The following is a 27,016-nucleotide window of genomic DNA, read 5'->3' on the forward strand; positions in this document are numbered from 1 at the left end:
CTTTACTCTGTTTTGTGTGCTTTAACAGATTGGCTCTAGCTGCGGCTGATGAAGGGGCCGTCTGTTACCCCGAACTGCGCCTGAGGCGATTTCGGGGCTTTGTAGCGTAAAACAAGTATTCTGGGATTCAGCAACCGCTGGGTGGCGACACCGCTAAGTGCGCGGCTGTCCTGCCAGCCGCCCCGGTTCGAATCCGCACCCTTTTGTGTGCTTTAACAGATTGGCTCTAGCTGCGGCTGATAACGGAGCCGTCTGTTACCTCGAACTGCGCCTGAGGCGATTTCGAGGCTTTGTAGCCGAAAGTAATTGTAGCGCCTTAAGCGCATGAAGTCATCTGCTTTCCCCCGCGGCAGCAGCGCACTGGTTACGCGCCCGGCTCTCACCCGAGCGGCCGGGGTTCGCGCCCAGCGTCTTTTAGTTTTCTTCTTTTCTTTTTGTTGCTGCCTGCATTCCCCAGCTAAAGTCCATCGGGGTTCCTTATGTTTGTTTTTGAGTTCTGTCTTGTGTGTGATGTTCTGTGTTTTTCTGTTTATAAATAAACTTTTATTTACTTTAACTCCGCGCTTGAGTCCTTTCTCTCCCACGTGACAGAAAGGTGCGACCATTTCTGGACTCAGTGGAGGACCCCCATTCTCTCCCAATAATTTTTTTGGGGGGGCACTCCCTGGTTGCTTAGAGCAACCTGGGGGAACTGGACCGCTGGCTAGGGACCTCAGGAGAGGTCCCTTTAAGGAGGGGGTACTGTAATGGTTCTGTGGCGTTTGTGGGACTTACCACTCTTCCCTGACGTCACAGGCCTTACAGAGCAGTACAGAGCTAGGCCTTTAATACTAGGCCAGCTCGTTAGGGTGGACGACCTGCAGCTGCGGCTCCCTTATTTAAGGGTACGCCGCCTGGCTGCAGGTGTCGCACCTTTTGTCTTGTTTGCTCCTTTTGTTTTGGGCACTGCGGTGTCCGTGGGGACTGCTGACGGCTCCCCCACGCTTCTTTTGTAGTTTTAGAGGTACCCCCGGTGGCATTAGGCCATCAGGGTGTGTAGACTGCAAGGTTGAGGTAATTAGCTTTTCTTTTACCTTCTTAGAAGTAGCGTGGTGCGATGTCGTGCAGTCCTCGTACTGTGTTTATTTTTCCCGTTAGCATTTAGCATTAGCGGGTGAAGCCAGCCCCGTGACACGGCGCTGGTCCTCTCCCCGCTAATGTTTACCTAGCTAACCTAGCTGTGGTATTCGGCAGCCGGTGGGTGGCGTCTCGGTAAGACACTCGGTTGGTCTGCCAGCACCCCCGGTTCGAATCCGCACTAGGAGCTTGGGTAACTGTTTTGTTAACCGGTTTTCTTTACTCTGTTTTGTGTGCTTTAACAGATTGGCTCTAGCTGCGGCTGATGAAGGGGCCGTCTGTTACCCCGAACTGCGCCTGAGGCGATTTCGGGGCTTTGTAGCGTAAAACAAGTATTCTGGGATTCAGCAACCGCTGGGTGGCGACACCGCTAAGTGCGCGGCTGTCCTGCCAGCCGCCCCGGTTCGAATCCGCACCCTTTTGTGTGCTTTAACAGATTGGCTCTAGCTGCGGCTGATAACGGAGCCGTCTGTTACCTCGAACTGCGCCTGAGGCGATTTCGAGGCTTTGTAGCCGAAAGTAATTGTAGCGCCTTAAGCGCATGAAGTCATCTGCTTTCCCCCGCGGCAGCAGCGCACTGGTTACGCGCCCGGCTCTCACCCGAGCGGCCGGGGTTCGCGCCCAGCGTCTTTTAGTTTTCTTCTTTTCTTTTTGTTGCTGCCTGCATTCCCTAGCTAAAGTCCATCGGGGTTCCTTATGTTTGTTTTTGAGTTCTGTCTTGTGTGTGATGTTCTGTGTTTTTCTGTTTATAAATAAACTTTTATTTACTTTAACTCCGCGCTTGAGTCCTTTCTCTCCCACGTGACACGTTACAGTACTTAAGTAATTTTTTTTTATTTTTTTGAAGTACTTTACGGGAGTATAAAGATTTTCGGCAGCTTTCACCTTTACTCCACTACATTTTCTAAAGAAATTGTGTACTTTTACTCCGCTACATTCGCTGTATGTAAATTCGTTACTCGTTACCACAAAATGAAAGTTAAATGATGTGAGATGTGTGACGGACTGCACGCTGGTTTGGTGAATCTGCGCTTGTAAGTTAGATGGTGGTTAAACACATTAATGCGCATGTGCAAACGTTCTCTAAAAGCTATCAGAGTTTTCTAAAAGTGCGTCGTTCACCCAAAGACACGCAAATATGGACATTTCAGAAGCTTCCTGTCCAACACACTGATGTAAGTTAACAATGATTAACAAAGTATAGCTGCAGCATCAGCGTTTTTTAATATTATTAGCATTAACAATGTTCAGATATCTACCTACCATTTTTACCGATTACATTCGAACCACAAATAAAACGTTTCACTAAATTTGTTTGGAATTCATTGACTGCAAAACTCATGAAGACACATCCATTATTTTTAAAAACTCACCTACGGACAAATATTTCCTCAGATAACTTCTGTATTAGACCGGCGGAGGAGAGATTAATGGTGCTGAGGAACATGCAGCACGTCTTTAACCCTGTAATCATCTCAACAAGAACTCAACTTATCCAACTTATTATTCATGATTTTTCAGCTGTTGGCTTCAAGTTAGAAATGGTGTTTTCTTAAATATAAGTAAGAATACCATAATTTTTTTAGTTTAACACATGCCATTAAGTGAGTAGATACGGCACCAAAGAATATTATTTAAATACTATTAGGAGACCTACGGTAGCTGGTGAATGCACCCCGAGTTCCCAGCGAAGTAGGTCTTACAGAGCAAGGCAAACAAAGGCCTTAAGTGGCAGGAGGACTTTAGATCTTGAATCTAAACCTGATATTTCTCTTTTTCAGATCGGCGAACTTCTTCAGCTGCGACTCTATCCTAGCCTTCCGCTGTGCTGGGGCTAGTGATTGCCGGGAGTTATCTTCCCCCCGTGTTTCATCACTATAGCGCCTTAAGCGCTCTCCGTCTCTTCTTCACCCGCGCCACAATAGCGTGGCGACAACGCACCCGGTTCGTACCGAGAAGACCGGGGTTCGCGTCCTACATCGTTATTTTCCCTTTTTGGGTTTTTTGTTTTCCGGCAGTTCTGCGGCACCATCGGACTTTCCGATTGGGTTTTTGTTTCTCATTTTTCCTCTGTTTTTGTTTATTTCTAATTAAAAATAAAATATCATTTTGATTTTGAATTCTGCATTTGAGTCCTCCTTTCTCCACGTAACAGAAAGGTGCGACCACTCATGGACTCAGCAGAACCCACAACCGTTTCCGACATGTTACGCCACCAAGGGGTGGCGTTGGGCAGGCATGAGGTAGCCCTCACCGAGTTGGTGCAGCGCGTAGCCGCGCTCGCCCAACAAGTGCCCATCTCGGGGCCCACTCCTAGTCCCGCTGCTCACTCTATGGAGTCTGTAATCCGTGACACGCCCATTCCTCCTCCTGAGAGATACTCGGGAGAAGCGAAGAAGTGCCGCGGATTTCTCCTCCAATGCTCGTTAGCGTTTGAGCTACAGCCGTCTCGCTACCCCACAGAACGTTCTAAGGTGGCCTATATCATTTCCCTTCTCACTGGGAGGGCATTGGAATGGGCTACCGCTCTTTGGGAGCAAGACGCTCCTGAATGTTCGTCTGAAAGCTCCTTTAAGGAGGCTCTTAAGGAGACATTTTTTCACCCTGCGGGGGGCCAAGAGGTGGGTCCACGCCTTCTCGAACTCACCCAAGGTGGTCGCTCAGTAGCAGACTACGTGATTGAGTTTCGAACGCTAGCAGCAGAGTGTGGTTGGGATGAAGGGGCCCTTACCGCTATTTTCCATCGCGGTCTTTCCAGTAAGGTAAAGGACGAGCTGGCCACTAGAGATCCTCCTACCACCCTTAAGGCCTTTTACACACTGGCCACGTCCATAGACACCCGGCTTCGCCAGCGAGCGCGGGAACGGGGTTCCTGTTCTCCGTTTGCTCGCTCGTTGGTCCCTCCTAGCTCCCCTCCGCACAATCCCGATCCCGAACCCATGCAATTGGGGTCGACACGACCTGACGCCCCTCAGGCGTCAGGTTCCCACTCCAGACCCCGCCGACCATTAAACTAGTAGGCCGCTCTCGAACCAGGGAATCGAGAGAGGGCCAAACTAGCATCCCTGGTCAGGGCCTGTTTTTATCGGCCCGATTGTCTTGGGGCTCGGGAAACACAAACCTCAAGGTTTGTGTCGATTCGGGAGCGGTAGAGAGCTTCATTGACATCGATCTGGTACGCAGGCTGGGGAAAGAGGTCCAGCCGCTAACCAAGCCGGTCTCGGTCCATGCTGTTGATGGTCGAGCCGTAGCGGGCAGCCCGATTACCCATTGGACGCAGCCCTTGACGTTGCGTCTGAAGGACCACGAGGAACGGATCACCTTCTTAGTGACTCACGTTCCTCACCTCCAGGTGGTCCTGGGATTTTCGTGGTTGCAAAGACACAACCCCCAGATCGACTGGGCCACCGGGTCAATCTTCATTTGGGGAACACGGTGTAGAGATTCGTGCTTGCTTCAGGCCGGCACGAATCTCAACCCGCCAGTACCACAAATGGAGACCCCGGATTTGGCCACAGTTCCTCCTGTGTACCATGATCTTCAGGAGGTTTTTAGCAAGTCCAGGGCGCGGGACTTGCCCCCCCACAGACCGTTCGACTGCGCCATAAACTTGTTGCCCGGCACTACCCCTCCTAGGGGGCGCCTTTTCTCACTCTCCGGTCCGGAGAAGGTTGCCATGGAGGAGTATGTGCGCGAGGCGCTCAAACAGGGGTTCATTCGTCCTTCTTCCTCCCCGGCCGGGGCGGGGTTCTTTTTTGTTGGTAAGAAGGATGATACATTGCGCCCCTGTGTCGATTATCGCGGTCTAAATGCTATTACGATCAAGGATCGGTACCCGCTGCCGCTGATGGCCACGGCTTTTGAAGCCCTTCAGCGAGCCTCAATTTTTACAAAGCTCGACTTACGCAGCGCGTACAACCTGATCCGGATCAGGCAGGGGGACGAGTGGAAGACTGCGTTCATTACGCCCACTGGCCACTATGAGTATCTAGTGATGCCCTTTGGGTTAATGAATGCCCCCGCAGTCTTCCAGAGATTCATCAATGAGGTCCTACGGGAGACCCTTGATAAGTTCGTCTACGTTTATCTAGACGATATTCTAATTTTTAGCCGATCCATCGACGAACATATAGGGCATGTCCGACGGATTCTCCAGCTCTTGCTCGAACACCATCTTTTCGTCAAGCTGGAGAAGTCCGTCTTTCACGCCCCTTCGGTTTCGTTCCTAGGGTTCATAGTGTCACAGGGCACCCTTCGCATGGATCCGGCTAAAATTAAAGCTGTGGAGAGCTGGCCAACTCCAAGTTCTGTTCGCCAAATGCAAAGGTTTTTGGGCTTTGCAAACTTTTTTAGGCGATTTATCAAGAACTTTAGCACTATCGCCGCGCCACTAACAGCCCTTACTGGTAAGGGGCCCTTTAAATGGTCAGTGCAGGCCCAACAAGCCTTTGACAGACTGAAAGCTCTCTTGACAACTGCTCCTGTTTTGCAGTTGCCTGACCCTGAGGAGCCATTCGTGGTCGAAGTGGATGCCTCTGAGGTTGGGGTTGGGGCAGTATTGTCCCAGAGAGTGGGGCCAGGAAAGAAGCTGCATCCGTGTGCCTTCTTTTCGCACCGCCTGATTCCGGCTGAGCGGAATTACCCGGTCGGAGACAGGGAACTTCTAGCCATTAAGTTGGCTTTAGATGAGTGGCGACACTGGCTCGAGGGAGCCAAACATCCTTTTCTTGTCTGGACTGATCACAAGAACTTGTCATTCATCCAGCAAGTCAAAAGGATGAACTCGCGTCAGGCACGGTGGTCCTTATTTTTCGGTAGGTTCCATTTTACGCTGTCGTATAGACCGGGGTCCAAGAATGCTAAACCGGATGCCCTGTCTAGACAGTGGGAACCAACCAGGCCGGAGACCGAGCCTGATCCCGTGATTCCCTCGACCCAGATAGCTGCCCCAGTCACCTGGGGCATTTCAAAGGTCATACGGGACGCCCAAAGGGCCGAACCCGACCCCGGTAGGGGACTTCCTGACAGGCTGTATGTACCTACTACTGTACGGCGTCAGGTTTTCGAGTGGGCTCATGCCTCTCCTTTTGCGGCGCACCCAGGCGTGACTAAGTCCCTGGTTTTGCTGCGCCGAAGATTTTGGTGGCCGGGGATGGAGAATCAGGTACGTGACTTCGTCCGTGCCTGTACTGTGTGCGCTCTGAATAAGAGCCCCAGAGAGCGCCCACGAGGCCTTCTCCATCCGTTGCCGATACCTTCAAGACCGTGGTCCCATATTGCTCTAGACTTTGTGACAGGCTTGCCAAAGTCTAGAGGGTTCACAGCGGTGTTGGTAATTGTCGACCGGTTCACCAAGTCTTGCCTGTTTGTCCCTCTGCCCAAGCTACCATCCGCCATGGGCACTGCGCAGATCATCCTGCAACATGTGGTGAGAGCGCATGGGGTCCCATCAGACATTGTGTCTGATCGGGGCCCGCAGTTTGTAAGCCAGTGCTGGCGGGCCTTCTGCCAACTCATTGGTGCTAAGGCCAGCTTATCCTCGGGGTATCACCCCGAGTCGAATGGGCAATCGGAAAGGCTCATCCAGGATCTGAGCAAGATGCTCAGGTGCCTGACGGCAGGGAATCCGGCCACGTGGTCAGATAAATTATTGTGGGCTGAATTTGCTCACAATACCCTGCATCACTCGGCGATAGCAATGTCACCGTTTGAAGCTCAGTTCGGGTACCCTCCTCCGCTCTTTCCTGAGCAGGAGCAGCAAGTAGCGGTCCCGTCTGTACAGCTTCATGTCCGCCGCTGCCGCGCCGCCTGGCGTAAAGCAAGGCAGGCACTTGTGGCCAATCAGCGCTCCATGAAGCGCACTGCTGACCGCAGGCGGCAGCCGGCTCTCACCTTCCGGCCGGGCCAACGTGTCCTTGTGTCGACGAGGGATCTCCCCGTCAAAGGTGCCCCTCACAAGCTGGCACCCAGGTACATTGGCCCGTTTAAGGTGGTCAGGCGGATCAACCCGGTGACCTATAGGTTGGAGCTTCCTCCCAGGATGAAAGTGCATCCAACCTTTCACGTCTCCCAACTCCGACCATTTATGTGCGGGGGAGTTTTACCCCCTCCCCAGCCTCCCGCCCCTCGTATCATCCAGGGTGCCCCTGCCTTCACTGTCCGCCGCCTGCTGGATTGCAGGAAGGTTCAGGGTAGCACCCAATACTTGGTGGATTGGGAGGGCTACGGCCCTGAGGAACGTTCATGGGTACCGGCTCGGCAGATCCTGGACCCTGAACTGATCCGCGAGTTCCGCCGGAACCGTGCTGCGGGTCTTGGGACCTCAGGAGCTGTCCCTAGAGGAGGGGGTTCTATTAGGAGACCTACGGTAGCTGGTGAATGCACCCCGAGTTCCCAGCGAAGTAGGTCTTACAGAGCAAGGCAAACAAAGGCCTTAAGTGGCAGGAGGACCAATTAGGGCTGATCACCCGCAGCTGTCAAGCTGGCTATTTAAGCCAGCTCTGCACAGCGGCGGGTGTCGCACCTTTGGTTTGTTTCCCTGATCTTATGTGGCAGCTCGTCCACGCTCTTTTAGGTTTGACGGTATCCCCTGGTGGCATGTGCCATTCGGGTGTGTAGACTGCAAGGTCGAGGTAAACGGTCTTCATTGTACCTATTAGGATTAGCGTGGTGCGACGCCGTGCAGCCCTCGCGCTGCTTTGTTTATGCGTTAGCATTAGCGGTGCTACTACACAACAAGCGTGTCCGCTTGGTACGGCATCCGCGCAACCTCTTAGATTCAACCCGTAATTGGAGTCCTGAACCGCTGGGTGGCGACACCGCTAAGCTTTCGGTTCTCGCGCTGCATTCACCGGTTCGAATCCGCACTCTCAGCCTGTTGAATCTAAACCTGATATTTCTCTTTTTCAGATCGGCGAACTTCTTCAGCTGCGACTCTCAGCAAAGCAGACGCCGATCGCGTTCTATCCTAGCCTTCCGCTGTGCTGGGGCTAGTGATTGCCGGGAGTTATCTTCCCCCGTGTTTCATCACTATAGCGCCTTAAGCGCTCTCCGTCTCTTATTCACCCGCGCCACAATAGCGCGGAGACAACGCACCCGGTTCGTACCGAGAAGACCGGGGTTCGCGTCCTACATCGTTATTTTCCCTTTTTGGGTTTTTTGGTTTCCGGCAGTTCTGCGGCACCATCGGACTTTCCGATTGGGTTTTTGTTTCTCATTTTTCCTCTGTTTTTGTTTATTTCTAATTAAAAATAAAATATCATTTTGATTTTGAATTCTGCATTTGAGTCCTCCTTTCTCCACGTAACAAATACAGCTTATTTTACTCAAATATTTTGATTTAAAATAATGGTTGAACAGATCATTAAAGGGATAAAAGTGCCACACGTTTTGTTAAACTCTCTTGAGTTTTGCTTTAAATTAATTATGCCAAAATTATTTTTTGTTATTGAAATATACTACCCAAATAAAAAAATGGGACAGCATAGAAAATGCTAATAAAATAGATGCAGTGTTTCTTACATTTACATCGACTCACTTTCTAAAAACGTTGGAACAGGAACATTTAGGGCTAGTAAGAAGTTAAAAAAACAACTAAATAATGTCATGATTTCAAACAGGTGATGTCAACAGTTGATTATGATCATGAATTGACACAAATCATGTTCAGATGAAAGGAAGAAAACAGGTTAATTGTTAAGGTGGTTTACAGGCTTAAAAGAACAATCTTTATATTTAAAATGACTGCTTCAGTTTATACTAACAGCATTTACTTTTACTTCTACTTTTAATACTTAAGTACATTTAATATCAAATTACTTTTGATACTTAAGTACATTAAACATCAGATACTTTTAGATTTTCACTCAAGTAATATTCTAAAAGGTGACTTTTACTTCTATCAAAGTAAATTTCTGGTAAGATACTTGTACTTTTACTGAAGTATGGCCTTCCGGTACTTTATACACCACTGATTACCACAAAGAAAGAGATTTCTTAAACAAATAAAAGAAGTCGGGAAGCGCTTTCCAAATACAGCCAGGGGTGCTAGGGGGCGCTACATTTGTCAATTTAAACATGTCAAAAAAGGTCTTTAAACCAAACGATTTGAGTAAAAATAGAGCATAACTGTCTTGTAGAACTTACAGACTGACCTAATGTTTGATGCAGCGTTTCAGTGAGCAACGACTTTCATATTATTTGTTGCCTTTAAGTGATCATAATGTTTCGGCATTGGAGAATGTGGGCATCGATCCCACTACCTCTCGCATGCTAAGCGAGCGCTCTACCATTTGAGCTAATTCCCCTTACACAGAACCTTCCTTTAGGATTTGTAAATTGTAATGTACTAACAGAGCGTTGATGCTGCATTATAAAGTGAGAGTGCAACGTGTTTAAGCTCACGTACTGTTTTCTGTATTATGCGTTGTTTTTAAACCATCACAGACTCAGTTTATTTAAAACGTTGATCTTAGCCTTTAGGACGAACAATGTGAGGTCTTTTATGAAGTGCATTTTTTCTTTGATTTTGTTGGACCTGTAGGAGATTGTCCTGTTCTTGTTGCAGCTCTGCTGGAGGGTTATTTTCTTGGTGTTTGTGGTGGTGGTGGTGGTGGTGGGGGGGTCTTTGTTCCCATTTTGGTTTGTTTAGTATATGATGTACTTTACATCCATTTAAATAATGTGAACATTTCCATTTTTGTCGTAAAATACTGCTGTAACAATGTAAATGGACGCTGAATAAACATACTTGTGGATTAAATGGATATTTAAGTATTTAAGTACATATTTAAATGGATGTAAAGTACATCATATACTAAATAAACCAAAATGGGAACAAAGACCCCACCACCACAAACACCACAAACACCAAAAAAATAACCCTCCAGCAGAGCTGCAACAATAAACAGAACAAGATCAGGAAGAATACATGATTCAATTTCTCACATTTTCAGTGATTAAAAGCCTGGGTCCTGGCATCCATGTGGATGTTACTTTGACACGTACCACCTACCTCAGCATTGTTGCAGACCATGTACACCCTTTGATGAAAACTGTATTCCCTGATGGCTGTGTCCTCTAAAGAAGTAGATTTGTATAAATCATGAACTGTCAGAAGTGGTATTCGAACCCACGCTTCCAGGGGAGACTGCGACCTGAACGCAGAGCCTTAGACCACTCGGCCATCCTGACCTCGCCACACATGGAATAATATTTGCATGAACTGCTTAATCTTTTCACATTATTATGTTTTGTAAATGTACTGACTGTAACCCATTTGCTGCACTGTACACTTTGTCACTAGGCTGTAAACCATATATCAATAGAAAGGGAGCCCCATATGAGATCTCCAACTGACCAAATAATGTTTTGGGTGGACCATTCTTAGCACTGTAACGGCACTAGCATGTTAGGGTGTGTTTTCTCTAGTCTGAGTGTATTAGGTACAGCCTTCTTGTTGTGTTTTTAACTGACTGGATTATTTATTAAGATTAATAATTATTCATTAAGAACTCAAACCCTGTTTGTGCTCGTTGTAGGCTATTCAATTGTCCACTAGATGACATAATATGAATACAGTTAGAAAGTAAAACGATGTCTGTTTCGAGCAAAGTTTCATCGCATGCTGACCTGTGTGGAATACAACTGATGTATGTAGCACTAAGAAGTGTTTCTTAAGGGTTATTTTAGGTGTTCTTGGTAGAACTGTTTCTACTTGAAGAACCATTTAGTATAATTTAAGATTCTTTGCTAACTCAATTTGATTTTTATGGATTTTTTTATTTTGCCACATATAAATGCACATAACATTTTAATGACTTTAAAACCATCGTGCAATTGATACAGGAAAAAAGGTAAAAAGGTGAAAGAAAATAATCTGTTTGTAATCTACCTGCAAAATTCTCCTCCAGAGATGTTTTTCTTTGTGTGTGTAAGCAGCAACATACTTCACCTAAAACTTTATACAATCGCCTTCAAGAGAGCCGAAACAGAAATAAAAACATTTTATATTAATTAAAGTTTTACAGGACAACGTATGTTAAAGTTTGTAATTTATCTCACATCCCTGTGAGGAAAAGAACAGATTGTAGGGCCCAGATAGCTCATTCGGTAGAGCATCAGACTTTTAATCTGAGGTTCAAGAGTTCAAGTCCCTGTTCGGGCGAGTTCTTCCTTACTGCATTAGGTAAGCGGTAATGTCCCGTACTACATGGTTTATTTAGAGAGTTGAAGAATTTGTACTTGAGATTAGGGATGCTTCGATACCATTTTTTCCCAACCAAGTACAAGTACATGTATTTTTGTACTTGCCGATACCGATACCGATACCAATACCTATTTAGAATACCGTTTTCTTTTTTAAACAAAAACACACGTGAGAAGTGACGAGAGTTTAATGATACCACGTCCAAAAATGCACGTCAACAAGTAGCGAGTGATCAAAGTGTTTGTTCGCTGATGTGATGAAATCAAGGAAGAAAAAGAAATGAATCTGAGTGGATTTGGCAACACGAATAGCATGGATTGTTCTGTAGTGAGTTGGAGGTTAATAAATATTTTTGCAATGTTGGTGTTTTGTTGTTATGTTTTGTAGAGAACGATCAGGTCAGAAATACTGTAAAACGTGTGTGTGTGTGCTGATGTATTCTGATTTATAAAACGGATAGTTCCGGTCCTAAAATCTGATTGGCTGAGCCGCGTTCGAAGCCGTTGTAAAATCCCCGATAAACGCACACCTATGACCACCTCACATCATTCCATATTAATACGCCACTGAAAAGAAAAAGTTAATGTTATTTTCGCCCTCATGTTGCCTAGCAACACTGTTAATCGAACTACCTGGCGTCGCGGAAGAATGCTTTATTGTAAGTTTATACACAATAAATACATTAATGAATTAAACATTGTTGTATTTATTGTATTTTATGTTGACCGCCGTTTTATAAAAGCAATAAGCCACGAGAGGCCGTGCGTTACTGCTATGATTTTAGCACGGGGAAAGAGGTTTTAAAAATGTCATCCCCGTGCTAAAATCACAGTAACGCACGGCCTCTCGTGGCTTATTGCTTTAATAAACTATATTATTCCCCTGTCCCACCTGTTTACACTCCTCTCCTGCGTTTCCCTTCACACCGTATCCTGCGTTCTCATTGGCTGTTGGACATGTCACTCATTCCCAGTCGCACATCTGAGATCAGATATCTGACGTGCTAGAAAACTCGAGCGCTCGGTGAGCCGGTCGGATCGAGTTGTTGGATAGTTCACACTTAGCGATCGAGAGCCGAGTTTTGATCGCCGAGCGAACGGCGAGTTGTTCCAGAGCCGGCAAATCTAGCGCCGACCAGTCGCCGAGCGAAAATCAGGGCAAAAATCGTGTAGTGTGAACCAGGCATAACGCAGCAACGTGCACTAGGCACACGGTATCGGATGTTTAGTATCGGAGCCTCGTTTGCGAGTACGAGTACAAGTTAATGAGCGCGGTATCGGGCAAATACCCGATACCAGTATCGGTACACATGCATCTCTACTTGAGATATTTCTAATAGAAATAGCATGTACTTGATCAGCTTGAAATAATAGCACACTGTATGTGTAACATGTTCTCCACACCAACTAGTTGTACGTCCAGCTGTTTCAGACAGACTGTAGTAAATAGAGGAGCGTTCAAAATTATATATATTTGCGTGCCTAATAATGCACTGAGATTTAGATATTAATACCCACATATTTTATGTTGAATTACATGCATCATAATTTCAGTTCTTGCTTCACAGAGTTGCTTTGTTATTGCACTGCACTAAACAGTTGGTATATCCTGCACTATTTTGGCCCTTATATAAAGCAGCATCAACCCTTAAGTCAGTCTGTCAGTGGTACAAAGATAATTATGATTTGGTTCAGTTCGTCCTAAAGGCTGCAATAAACGTTTTAAATGAACTGAGTCTGTGATGGTTTAAAAGCAACACATAATATAGAAAAGAGTACGTGAGCTTAAACATGTTGCACCCTCACTTTATAATGCAGCATTAACACTCTGTTAGTACATTACAATTTACAAAGGGCAAACGATAAAGTATTGTACATATTTAAGTTCGGTGGCATAATTGGCTGTAGCTTGCTTTTAAAAACGACTACAGTGCGCCATCTACAGGCCATTCTTGGTACGTCTTGTTAAAACGTAGCCAATGGAAAACTGGTGCCCACACTTCTGTGGCTTGGGATCTACTATTTCAGTCAACAGGTCATCGGGATCTACTTTTTAAAAAGGTTGGTCTCATCATTTTTCAAGAATGCTTTAAAGCTTTTTTAAATGAGCTTCATTTGCCTGTATTGATATTCAGCATTACAGGGCAAGCGTGGGTCCAGTGTCACGAACACGGGGCTCAAGACAAAAATACACCCTGGACAGGGCGCGTCAAACCACCGCAAAGCATCACACACTAATTTATCCACTCACTCACACATACAGGTGCAATTTAGAGCAGCAATTACACCTACTGGCATGTTTTCAAACCCGGAGGAAAGCCACGCATACATGGTGAGTATACACCGATCAGCCATAACATTAAAACCACCTCCTTGTTTCTGCACTGACTGTCCATTTTATCAGCTCCACCATATAGAAGCACTTTGTAGTTCTACAATTACTGACTGTAATCCATCTGTTTCTCTACATCCTTTTTTATCCCCCTTTTATGGTGTTCTTCAATGGTCAGGACTCTCCCAGGACCACTACAGAGCAGGTATTATTTGGGTGGTGGATCATTCTCAACACTGCAGTGACACTGACATGGTGGTGGTGTCTTAGTGTGAGTTGTACTGGTATGAGTGGATAAGACATAGCAGCGCTGCAGGTTTTTAAACACCTCACTGTCACTGCTGGACTGAGAATAGTCCACCAACCAAAAATATACAGCCAACAGCGCCCTGTGGGAAGTGTCCTATGACCACTGATGAAGGTCTAGAAGATGACCAACTCAAACAGCAGCAATAGATGAACGATCGTCTCTGACTGTCTCTACAAGGTGGACCAACTAGGTAGGAGTGTCTAATAGAGTGGACAGTGAGTGGACACAGTATTTAAAAACTCCAGCAGCGCTGCTGTGTCTGATCCACTCATACCAGCACAACACACACTAACACACCAACACCATGTCAGTGTCACTGCAGTGCTGAGAATGATCCACCACCTAAATAATACCTGCTCTGTAGTGGTCCTGTCAATAATTGTAGAACTACAAAGTGCTCCTATATGGTAAGTGGAGCTGATAAAATAGACAGTGAGTGTAGAAACAAGGAGGTGGTTTTAATGTTATGGTTGATTAGTGTAAACTCACACACTGCTGTATGTGCTTGCATGACTGTAAGACGAGTTTTCAGTGCATTACCGTAATATCCATAAAATGTGTCCTTGCGATTTCAGTGCAGAAAAGTTTGTGTAGAGACTGCAGCAGCGGATACTGTGTTTGTTTTGATTTTGAGGTCATACTTTATTAACAAGGTAAGTTTATTTTTTAAAGAAAAGTTGGTGTATATTAGCTTCTGGATATTTTCGGATGCTACGGACAAAACTGTGTTGTACTGCTATGATGATACGACTATGTTCCAAACCCTTTTAGACTCTTCCACCACCGTTAGCGCTTCTCTCGGTTAGTTTAGCTCTTTACATATATTATCTACTGTATCCCTTATCTTTACAAACCCAATTCCAAAAATGTTTAGACAGAAGAGAAAATGTCAATGTAATAGACAGTTTGTAAAAGATGTTATTTATATTCTAGCATACAAACATACATCGCTCCAAAATATGAATGAACGCTTCAGCCAGGGTTGCCAGATTGCGCATTTAAAAGCCCGCCAAAATGCATGGAAAACCGCCCAACATACAGGTCCTTCTAAAAAAATTAGCATATTGTGATAAAGTTCATTATTTTCCATAATGTAATGATAAAAATTAAACTTTCATATATTTTAGATTCATTGCACACCAACTGAAATATTTCAGGTCTTTTATTGTTTTAATACTGATGATATTGGCATACAGCTCATGAAAACCCAAAATTCCTATCTCAAAAAATTAGCATATTTCATCCGACCAATAAAAGAAAAGTGTTTTTAATACAAAAAAAGTCAACCTTCAAATAATTATGTTCAGTTATGCACTCAATACTTGGTCGGGAATCCTTTTGCAGAAATGACTGCTTCAATGCGGCGTGGCATGGAGGCAATCAGCCTGTGGCACTGCTGAGGTGTTATGGAGGCCCAGGATGCTTCGATAGCGGCCTTAAGCTCATCCAGAGTGTTGGGTCTTGTGTCTCTCAACTTTCTCTTCACAATATCCCACAGATTCTCTATGGGGTTCAGGTCAGGAGAGTTGGCAGGCCAATTGAGCACAGTAATACCATGGTCAGTAAACCATTCACCAGTGGTTTTGGCACTGTGAGCAGGTGCCAGGTCGTGCTGAAAAATGAAATCTTCATCTCCATAAAGCTTTTCAGCAGATGGAAGCATGAAGTGCTCCAAAATCTCCTGATAGCTAGCTGCATTGACCCTGCCCTTGATAAAACACAGTGGACCAACACCAGCAGCTGACATGGCACCCCAGACCATCACTGACTGTGGGTACTTGACACTGGACTTCAGGCATTTTGGCATTTCCTTCTCCCCAGTCTTCCTCCAGACTCTGGCACCTTGATTTCCGAAAACAGTACTTTGGACCACTGAGCAACAGTCCAGTGCTGCTTCTCTGTAGCCCAGGTCAGGCGCTTCTGCCGCTGTTTCTGGTTCAAAAGTGGCTTGACCTGGGGAATGCGGCACCTGTAGCCCATTTCCTGCACACGCCTGTGCACGGTGGCTCTGGATGTTTCTACTCCAGACTCAGTCCACTGCTTCCGCAGGTCCCCCAAGGTTTGGAATCGGCCCTTCTCCACAATCTTCCTCAGGGTCCGGTCACCTCTTCTCGTTGTGCAGCGTTTTCTGCCACACTTTTTCCTTCCCACAGACTTCCCACTGAGGTGCCTTGATACAGCACTCTGGGAACAGCCTATTCGTTCAGAAATTTCTTTCTGTGTCTTACCCTCTTGCTTGAGGGTGTCAATGATGGCCTTCTGGACAGCAGTCAGGTCGGCAGTCTTACCCATGAATGCAGTTTTGAGTAATGAACCAGGCTGGGAGTTTTTAAAAGCCTCAGGAATCTTTTGCAGGTGTTTAGAGTTAATTCGTTGATTCAGATGATTAGGTTAATAGCTCGTTTAGAGAACCTTTTCATGATATGCTAATTTTTTGAGATAGGAATTTTGGGTTTTCATGAGCTGTATGCCAAAATCATCAGTATTAAAACAATAAAAGACCTGAAATATTTCAGTTGGTGTGCAATGAATATAAAATATATGAAAGTTAAATTTTTATCATTACATTATGGAAAATAATGAACTTTATCACAATATGCTAATTTTTTGAGAAGGACCTGTACTCACGAAAAACAGCCGATAATCAGCGCTTAAACAATATTAAACCAGTTAAACATGACCTACTACTGCTGATATCTCACAAATCAGTGAATATAAATTATTAATGGCATTTGAAATAATAAAAAACTAAGACTAACTAGTACTAAGGTTTGTACTAACTGTTATATCTTTTCACATTATTATGTATGGTAGAGGGTTTTACATTTTACATCTACATTTTCTGCATTTAGCAGACACTCTTATCCAGAGCGACTTACAGAAGTGTTAAAGATGTAAAAGGGTTATCTATTGTAAGATGTAAAAGGGTTGAGCCTGGATAGCTCAGTCGGTAATGCGTCAGACTTTTAATCTGAGGGTCCAGTGTTCAAGTCCCTGTTCGGGAGAGTTGGTTCTTACTGCATTAGGTAAGCGGTATTGTCCTGTACTACATGCTTTGTTTAGAATGATGAAGAATTTGTACTTTGTGAGTTGTTTGTAAGTGAACTAGCATGTACTTGATAAGCTTGAAATAATAGCACACTGTATGTGTAACATGTTCTCCAGACCAACTAGTTGTACGCCCAGCTGTTTCAAACAGACTGTAGTAAATAGAGGACCGTTTAATTCTATAATTACATTTACATTTTACATTTTCTCCATTTAGCAGACGCTCTCATCCAGAGCGACTTACAGAAGTGCTTCTATAGTAAACATTTCATTTCTCAAGTTTTAGTAAACAACAGTCGAAGAAAACAAATCTGCTGAAACCTGTTAGAAACAAAGTGTTTTTTTTGTTTTTTTTGGAAATGGAAAAAAAATGTTAGTAAATAGGTACAAGTCAGCTTAAGTGCTTAGTAAAAAGGTGGGTTTTTAATCGTTTTTTAAAGACAGCAAGAGACTCAGATGTTCGGACGGACAGAGGAAGTTCATTCCACCACTTGGGTGCTAGAACAGAGAAGAGCCTTGACGCTTGTCTTCCTTTAGTCCTGGGTGGAGGATCAAGTCGGGCGAGACTAGTGATTCGGAGGTTGCGTGGTACAGAGCGGGGGTTTGTTTAGACCGCGAAGGTAGCTTGGGGCTGGTCCATTTTTGGCTTTGTAGGCGAGCGTCAGTGTTTTAAACTGAATGCGTTCAGCTACAGGAAGCCAGTGAAGAGAACGCAGCAGTGGGGTGATGTGGCAGTGTTCGGGCTGGTTAAAAACCAGACGAGCAGCTGCATTTTGAATGAGCTGCAAGGGTTTAATAGTGGACATGGGAGCTCCTGCCAGGAGGGAGTTGCAGTAGTCCAACCGTGAGATTACAAGTAATTGGACCAGAATCTGGGTAGCTTTCCTGGAGAGAAATGGCCGAATCTTCCTGATGTTGTACAGGAGGAACCGGCACGATCTTGTCATGTTGGCTATATAAGGAGAGAAGGTCAGCTGGTTATCCAGGACAGCACACATGACTTCTTACCTTATCAGATGGTCTGATCTGGTAGTCATCCAGAGAAATGACTAGGTCCTGGGTTGGAGACTGATCTCCAGGAATAAGCAACACCTCTGTCTTGCTGGGATAAAGTTTTAGATGATGAGCTGACATCCATTGTGAGATATCTCGCAGACATGCTGAGATGCGAGCTGAGACTTGTGTGTCTGAAGGAGGAAATGACAGAACGAGCTGAGTGTCATCTGCATAGGAGTGGTAGGAGAAGCCATGGGAGGCTATGACCTTACCCAGAGAGCGGGTGTAGATAGAGAAAAGAAGTGGGCCAAGTACAGAGCCCTGAGGAACACCGGTTGAGAGAGTGCATGGGGGAGATATGGATCCCCTCCATAACACTTGGTAGGAGTGCCCTTCAAGGTAGGAGGTCATCCATTGCCATGCTGAACCTGTTACTCCAAGGTTGGAGAGAGTGGACAAGAGATTGCTGTGATTCACTGTGTCGAAGGCTGCAGAGAGGTCAAGAAGAATGAGGACCGATGACAGTTTGGCTGCTTTGGCTGCATGAAGCTTCTCAGTAACAGCTACAAGTGCTGTTTCCGTAGAATGCGCTGCCTTGAAGCCAGACTGGTACGGATCATGGAGGTCATTCTGAGTAAGAAAGGCAGATAGTTGGTTATAGACAGCACGTTCAAGAATTTTGGATAGAAAAGAGAGGAGTGAGACAGGTCTGTAGTTGTTAATGTCTGTAGTGTCTAGTGTAGGTTTCTTAAGAAGGGGAATGACCTGAGCCTTCTTAAAAGCAGTAGGGACGACACCTGATGTCAGGGAGTTGTTGATGATGGGTGTGATGAAGGGGATTAGGTCCTGTGAGATGTCTTTAAGGATGGTGGATGGTATAGGGTCGAGTGTGCATGTAGTGGGATTGCTGGATGAGAGGAGCTGTGCAACCTCATCCATGGTGAGTGGGGTGAAGCTGGTGAGTGTGTTGGTGGGTTGAGGGTCAGTTGAAAGTGGGTCAGTCGGAGAGAAGGATTGATTAATTTTGTCAATCTTGTCCTGAAAGAATGTTGCAAAGTCAGTAGCAGTAAGAGAGGCAGATGGGGGAGGAGGAAGAGGGTTCAGAAGAGAGGAAAAGATAGCATGAAGCTTACGTGGGTCAGCAGCAGATTGTTCAAGCTTGGCTTTGTAAAAAGATGTTTTTGCAGCAGTCACGTCGGATGAGAACCTGGACAGCAGATCGTGTTAGGAGTGGAGATCAACACCGAGCTTAGATTTCCTCCACTTTCTCTCAGCTGCCCTTAATTCTCTTCTGTTGCTGCGCAATGCATCTGAAAGCCAAGGAGCAGGGTGAGAAGGTTTTCCTTGTTTAAGGGTAAGAGGACAGAGCTGATCGAGGACAATATTAAACCAGTTAAACATGGCCTACTACTGCTGATATCTCACAAATCAGTGATTATAAATTATTAACGGCATTTGAAATAATAAAAAACTAAGACTAAGATTTGTACTAACTTGTGTATCTTTTCACATTATTATGTACTGTATGGTAGAGATGTAAAGATGTAAATTTGTATAAAGCATGAGTTGTCTGAAGTGGAATTCGAACCCACGCCTCCAGGGGAGACTGCGACCTGAATGCAGTGCCTTAGACCGCTCGGCCATCCTGACTAGCTAGAGTACCACAGATACCATCCTCGCCTCACAAGGAATAATATGTGTACAAATTCCTTAATCTTTTTACATTATTATGTATGGTAAATTTACTGACTGTAACCCATTTGCTGCACTGTACACTTTGTCACTACGCTGTAAACCATATTTCAATAGAAAGGGATCCCCATATGAGCACTCCAACTGACCAAATAATGTTTTTTGGATGGACCATTGTTAGCACTGTAACGGCACTAGCGTGTTAGGGTGTGTTTTCTCTGGTATGAGTGTATTAGGTACAGCCTTCTTGTTGGGTTTTTAACTGACTGGATTATTTATTAAGATTATTTATTATTTTTTAAGAGCTCAAACCCTGTTGTGCACCACCCTTAGGCCAGACTTGGTGCTCTGGTCCCCTTCATTGAAGTCTGTATACATCACAGAGCTCACAGTTCCATGGGAGAATTCAACAGAAGAGGCCTATGAGCGCAAGAAACTGCGCCACACAGAACTGGCAGCAGATGCTGCTGGCTGCTGAAAGAACTTGGCATCCATGGACAGGCTCTACGACAAACAATTAGATCAGTCTCTGAAGCGGCCGAAAGAAGCAGCCAGTGGATATGGATCAAGCGGAAGGACCATTGCTGGGCTCAAAGAGCATCGACAGGACCCGCTCACTAATTCCCCCCACACCCCATCCCATTAGAGAACCCAGGTCACAACCCTCCAGGAGGAGGATGAACAAGGTATACGATTAGTGCTAGGCTTGACTCGGGGAAGAGGACACCCCCTGCCTTGCATAGTCCCGTGGGCTGCTCCACTTAAATAACCAGGCAATTCTCATGATTGGGCATGGGACACAAGCTCAGGTTTGATCATCCTGTAGCTGTATCGAACCCACGCCTCCAGGGGAGACTGCGACCTGAACGATAAATGATTTTATTTGTGAACTTCAGCTCCGCATTTAACACGATCATCCCCAATAAACTGGTCAGCAAACTGGTGAACCTGGGCCTGAATTCCTCAATGTGCACCTGGATTATGGATTTTCTCACTGGACGTCCACAAAAGGTCAAAATTGGCAACCACACCTCCTCCACCCTCATCCTAAACACAGGAACGCCGCAGGGTTGTGTGATAAGCCCTATGCTTTTCACACTTTTTACACTGGACTGTACCACCATTCACAATTCCAACAGAATAATTAAAATTTCAGATGACACAACTATAGTTGGACTGATCTCCAACAATCAGGAAATGGTCTACAGGCAGGAGGTAGCTCACTTGTCTGATTGGTGTACATTAAACAGCCTGGCTCTTAACACCTCTAAGACAAAGGAGATCGTCATTGACTTTCGAAGAACAAAGGAGATAAACCACCTCCCCCTGCACATCCATGGAAACAAGGTGGAGATGGTGAAAAGCCTGAAATTCCTCAGAGTCTACGTGTCTGACCAGCTGACGTGGACCGTTAACACCTCACACCTGATTAAGAAGGCTCAACAAAGACTCTTCTTTCTCAGGAAGCTGAAAAAGGCCAAACTATGGCAGAACCTACTAGTAAACTTTTACAAGAGCACAATAGAAAGTATTCTGACCAGCAATTTCACAGAGTGGTATTCAAGCTGCACTGCCGCCGAGTGTAAAGATCTGCATCGCGTAGTGAAAACAGCTCAATGGATTATTGGCACAGTTAGTATTTAATATTTAAAGCAAAAATGTTAATTCACTTAAAAGTGCAAAGATTTTTATTGTTCTTTCTTTTTTTTGTGATTACTACTACTGTCTTTCTTCTACTGCTGCTACTCTATTGGAGAGATGCCACTCGAAATTGCATTGTACTTGTGTATAGTGACAATAAAGATTCTATTCTATTCTTCTATTCTATGCTGCATTATAAAACGAGGGTGCAACCTGTTTGAGCTCTCGTACTCTTTTCTATATTATGCGTTGTTTTTGAACCATCACAGACTCAGTTTATTTAAAACGTTGATCTTAGCCTTTAGGACGAACAATGTGAGGTCTTTTATAAAGTGCATTTTTTCTTTAATTTTGTTGAACCTGTAGGAGATTGTCCTGTTCTTGTTGCAGCTCTGCTGGAGGGTTATTTTCTTGGTGTTTGTGGTGGTGGTGGTGGTGGGGTCTTTGTTCCCATTTTGGTTTATTTAGTAAATGATGTACTTTACATCCATTTAAATAATGTGAACATTTCCATTTTTGTCGTAAAATACTGCTGTAACAATGTAAATGGACGCTGAATAAACATACTTAAATGGATATTTAAGTATTTAATTACATATTTAAATGGATGTAAAGTACATCATATACTAAATAAACCAAAATGGGAACAAAGACCCCACCACCACCACCACAAACACCAACAAAATAACCCTCCAGCAGAGCTGCAACAATAAACAGAGCAAGATCAGGATGAATACATGATTCAGTTTCTCACATTTTCAGTGATCAAAAGCCTGGGTCCTGGCATCCATGTGGATGTTACTTTGACACGTACCACCTACCTCAGCACTGTTGCAGACCATGTTCACCCTTTGATGAAAACTGTATTCCCTGATGACTGTGTCCTCTAAAGAAGTAGATTTGTTTAAATTATGAGCTGTCAGAAGTGGGATTCGAACCCACGCCTCCAGGGGAGACTGCGACCTGAACACAGCGCCTTAGACCACTCGGCCATCCTGACCTGAATGCACATTATGAAAGACAATTTTCCTCAACACCCCCACATGGCCACAGATTTGTACGAACTGCTGAATCTTTTTACATTATTATGTATGTTAGAGGGTTAAAGACATAAGTTTGAAAGAAGTGGCTGATGCTGGCACCAGCCGATACTGAGCTTTGCAGTTTCCCATATGGTCTAGTGGTCAGGTTTCCTGGTTTTCACCCAGGTGGCCCGGGTTTGACTCCCAGTATGGGAATTGCCTTCTATGATTGGACTTGAGCAAAACTTTGCCCATTACTTCCTCTGCGCCTTGTTGCTGTAGCTCAAGCAGCTTTTTCTGTTGGAACTGTGACTGCAGTCTATCAGGGGGCAGCCGACATGAGCCGCCAGTGGCAGACTGCTGGGAAGCCGTGATCGTATAGTGGTTAGTACTCTGCGTTGTGGCCGCAGCAACCCCGGTTCGAATCTGTGTCACGGCACTGTCTTTTCGTATGCCATGCTTCGAAGGTTTCTATTCTCTCTCTTTTTTTGTCTCTCTAACTCCTTGTGTATGGTTCTCTGTATCCCAGATCCAACAATGCAGGTCTTGTCAAGGTGACAAAGACTTGGCAGAGCAGAATGAAGTGGCTGATTCTGGCGTCAGCCGGTGCTGAGCCTTGCAGTTTCCCATATGGTCTAGCGGTCAGGATTCCTGATTTTTACCCAGGTTTTCGACTTCCGGTATGGGAATTGGCCTTTATGATTGGACTCGAGCAAAACTCTGTGTATTAGTTCCTCGGCGCCTTGTTGCTGTAGCTCAAGCAGCTTGCAGTTCAAATCTTAGGCCATGTGGGGGTGTTGAGGAAAATTGGCATTGGTAATGTGCAAGCAAGTCAGGATGGCCAAGCAGTCGTTCAGCTCGCAGTCTCCCCTGGAGCCGTGGGTTTGAATTCCCCTTCTGACAGCTCATGCTTTATACCGTCAAAATGGGAACAAAGATGCAAATGCTCATAAGGTATTACAGTTACATATAATCACAAACACCCCACCACCACCATTAAAAAGAAAACCCTCCAGCAGCACTGCAACAAGAACAGAAGAATCTCCTACAAGTCCAACCAAATCAAAGAGAATGCACTTCATAAAAGATCTCATCCCCGAATATGGCTGCATGTTGGCACTGTCGGCTGACTGAGACTTTTTGAACTTCACTATTTTGGCCCTTACATAAAGCAGCATCAACCCTTAAGTCCGTCTGTCAGTGGTACAAAGACAGTTATGCAGCATTAACACTCTGCTCTGTCAGTACATTACAATTTGCAAAGGGTAAAAGAGGTTCATAGTAGGGGGAATTAGCTCAAATGGTAGAGCGCTCGCTTAACATGTGAGAAGTAGCGGTATTGGTGCCCGCATTCTCCAGTGCAGAAACATTATGATCATTTAAGGCATCACGTAATATGAAACTTGTTGCGTCAATGCTCACTGAAACGCAGCATCAAAATGTACAATGTTACAACGACATTTACGCTCAATTTTCACTCAAATCATTTTTAAATTTTTTTTAAAGATTTTTTAAAAATCATTTTTGATTTTTAAATTGCCAAACGCAATAACTTGTAATTTTTCAATTTTGAAATGTTTTTGGTTAAAGCAGCGGTACGTGACATTTTGTTGGTTTTTTATCTGGTGAACTGCTTTGTAAGAGATGAACAGCTGAAACTCACGCCATCCCCTTTAAATGCAGCATCAACCCTTAAGTCAGTCTGTCAATGGTACAAAGACAGTTATTATTTGTTTCAGTTCGTCCTAAAAGCTGGGATGAACATTTTAAATAAACTGAGTCTGTGATGATATAAAAGCACCGCATAATATAGAAAAGAGTACGTGAGATTAAACACGTTGCACTCCTACTTAATGCAGCATCAATGCTCTGTTAATCCATTAAAATTTACAAAGGGTAAATGATAGTTTTTGTAATAGAAAACTAAGACTAACTAGGACTAAGATTTGTACGAACCGTAATATCTTTTCACATTATTATGTATGGTAGTGGGTTAATGACATAAATTTGTATCAAGTATGTGCAGTCAGAAGTGGGATTCGAACCAACATCTCCAGGGGAGACAGCGACCTGAACGCAGCGCTTTAGACCACTCAGCCATCCTGACTAGCCAGGAAATGATTAATACCACTCTCACCCCACACGGATTGAGATTTGTACTAACTCCTTAATCTGTAACCTATTTGCTGCACTGTACACTTTGTCACTAGGCTGTAAATCATATATCAATAGAAAGGGAGCCCCATATGAGATCTCCAACTGACCAAATAATGTTTTTGGGTGGACCATTGTTAGCACTGTAACGGCACTAGCGTGTTAGGGTGTGTTTTCTCTGGTATGAGTGTATTAGGTACAGCCTTCTTGTTGGCTTTTTAACTGACTGGATTATTTGTTACGAACTCAAACCCGGTTTGTGCTTGTTGTAGGCTATTCAATCGTCCACAAGATTGAATAATATAAATACAGTTAATATTGTATTATATAATAGAATGACTATAAAGCTGAGTCTGAGCTTAAACACTTGCACCCTGAGTTTATAACGCTCTGTTAGTACATTAGTAAAGGTAGAGTCTTCGTAAGGGGAATTAACTCAAATTGTAGACCGCTCGCTTAGCATGCGAGAGGTAGTGGGATCGATGCCCGCATTCTCCATTGCAGAAACATTATGATCATTTGGCAGCAACTCGGAATCTGAAATGATAAAATTAAGGCGAAATTCGTTGCAGCATTAATCTTTAGGCCAGTCTGTCAGTGTTACAATGTCATTAACGCCCTATTTACTCTTAAACAGTTTTATTTACATACCTTTTTTGTTTTGTTTTGACAGAAACGCATGAACTTATAATGCTACAATATTAAAATGCACCAGAGTTTTATTTCTTAGTTTGATCGCTGCTATTGATATAACTGAAATGATATTATTGTTATCTTTTTTATTTACTTTTTGAATTTTTTTTTAAAAAAAGACTCACGGTGATCATTACCAGGATAAAACAGGCAGTGAATGTATTCCATAATAAGAAACAATAAGAACATCCATCATACCACCAGGTGGTGGAAGTGTGATTGTGTGGGGATGCTTTGACATTTGGGTGACTTCATGGGAGTCTTAATCGATTGAACCAGGAATAATGAACCACTGCCCTGATTCTCAGTGCTGAGAATCATCCACTATCTAAATAATACCTGCTCTGTGGTGGTCCTGACCATTGAAGAACAGAGTCAGCAGTCTACAGTCAGTAATTGTAGAACTACAAAGTGCTTCTATATGGTAAATGGAGCTGATAAAATAGACAGTGAGTGGAGAAACAAGGAGGTGGTTTTAATGTTATGGTTGATTAGTGTAAACTCACACACTGCTGTATGTGCTTGCATGACTGTAGGACGAGTTCTCAGTGCATTACCGTAATATCCATAAAATGTGTTCCTGCGATTTCAGTGCAGAAAAGTTTGTGTAGAGACTGCAGCAGCGGATACTGTGTTTGTTTAGAAATTGTGGTCATACTTTTTTTAACAAGGTAAGTTTATTAAAATAAACGTTTTTTGTATATTAGCTTCTGGATATTTTCGGATGCTACGGACAAAACTGTGTTGTACTGCTATGATGATACGACTATGTTCCAAACCCTTTTAGACTCTTCCAACACCGTTAGCGCTTCTCTCAGTTAGTTCAGCTCATTAAATATATTATCTACTGTCAGGGCTGGACTGGGAACAAAATCCAGCCCTGGACTTTTTTCTTGACCAGCCCACTATAAGCAAGTCGTGCCACACATATCACCCCCTATATATCATACCCTTATCATACCCTTCATACACATACATATACACATATCATACCCTTCTATATGTATATATTTACATATAGAATACAAATTCTACAATATTTCTTAAAATTTACAGTTTCTTAACTATTGGATGTATAGTTTTCTTATTCTATTGGATGTATTTAAACCTTTAACACTGGTAAATATGCTTTTTTCGCACTTTTATTCACACGTGATTCACGTTTGTTCCATTGCTCCGATGAGCAAAGAAATAAATAGCATGTGTAAATACTTTAATACAGGGGTGGGCAATTAAATTTTCGAAGGGGCCACATAAGCAACTGGGACTGTTGTGGAGGGCCGGACCAATAAGGTGAACTTAATTCTGCTCAATATTAATTTTATCTTTTTATTTACATTTTCAGCATTTAGCAGACACCTTGATCCAAAGTGACTTACAATAAAGTTACAGTATACAGTCTGAGCAATTGATGGTTAAGGGCCAGCAGCAACCTGGCGGTGGTGGGGCTTGAACAAGCGACCTTCTGGTTACTAGTCCAGTACCTTAACCACTAAGCTACAACTGCCCACTCTTTATTGAAAGCAGTAAATTGTGCAGTTCTAATAAGTTGTTAATGTTTAGATGTTACAATCAGACAATTAGAAGTAGGCAGAGTAAAACATCAACATTATTTTACTATTTAAACAAACAAATGCAAAAAATGTGCAGGTTTTTAAACTTTACACTATTTTGTTTTGAGTCTAATTACCTCATTTATTTTTCAGTCCTTTGTTATTGTTGGATAGTCTTATTAAAATCACAAAGCTGGTCCTGACTGCTTCGGTTCTGGATGTGTTAAACTTTATAAAAAAGTCCTTGTTGCTT

At 44.1% G+C, this 27,016-nt stretch overlaps 2 non-coding genes across 2 annotated transcripts; both read right to left on the reverse strand.

The window, feature by feature from the left end:
• Window positions 1-9,349: 9,349 nt before the first annotated feature.
• Window positions 9,350-9,422, reverse strand: trnaa-agc (transfer RNA alanine (anticodon AGC)). Its single transcript has one exon. It is a non-coding gene; the product is annotated as a tRNA-Ala (tRNA).
• Window positions 9,423-22,258: 12,836 nt separating this feature from the next.
• trnal-cag (transfer RNA leucine (anticodon CAG)) lies at window positions 22,259-22,341 on the reverse strand. Its single transcript has one exon. It is a non-coding gene; the product is annotated as a tRNA-Leu (tRNA).
• Window positions 22,342-27,016: the final 4,675 nt, after the last annotated feature.

This window comes from Trichomycterus rosablanca, chromosome 10, assembly GCF_030014385.1.
Source record: "Trichomycterus rosablanca isolate fTriRos1 chromosome 10, fTriRos1.hap1, whole genome shotgun sequence".
Taxonomy (NCBI): Eukaryota; Metazoa; Chordata; class Actinopteri; order Siluriformes; family Trichomycteridae; genus Trichomycterus; species Trichomycterus rosablanca.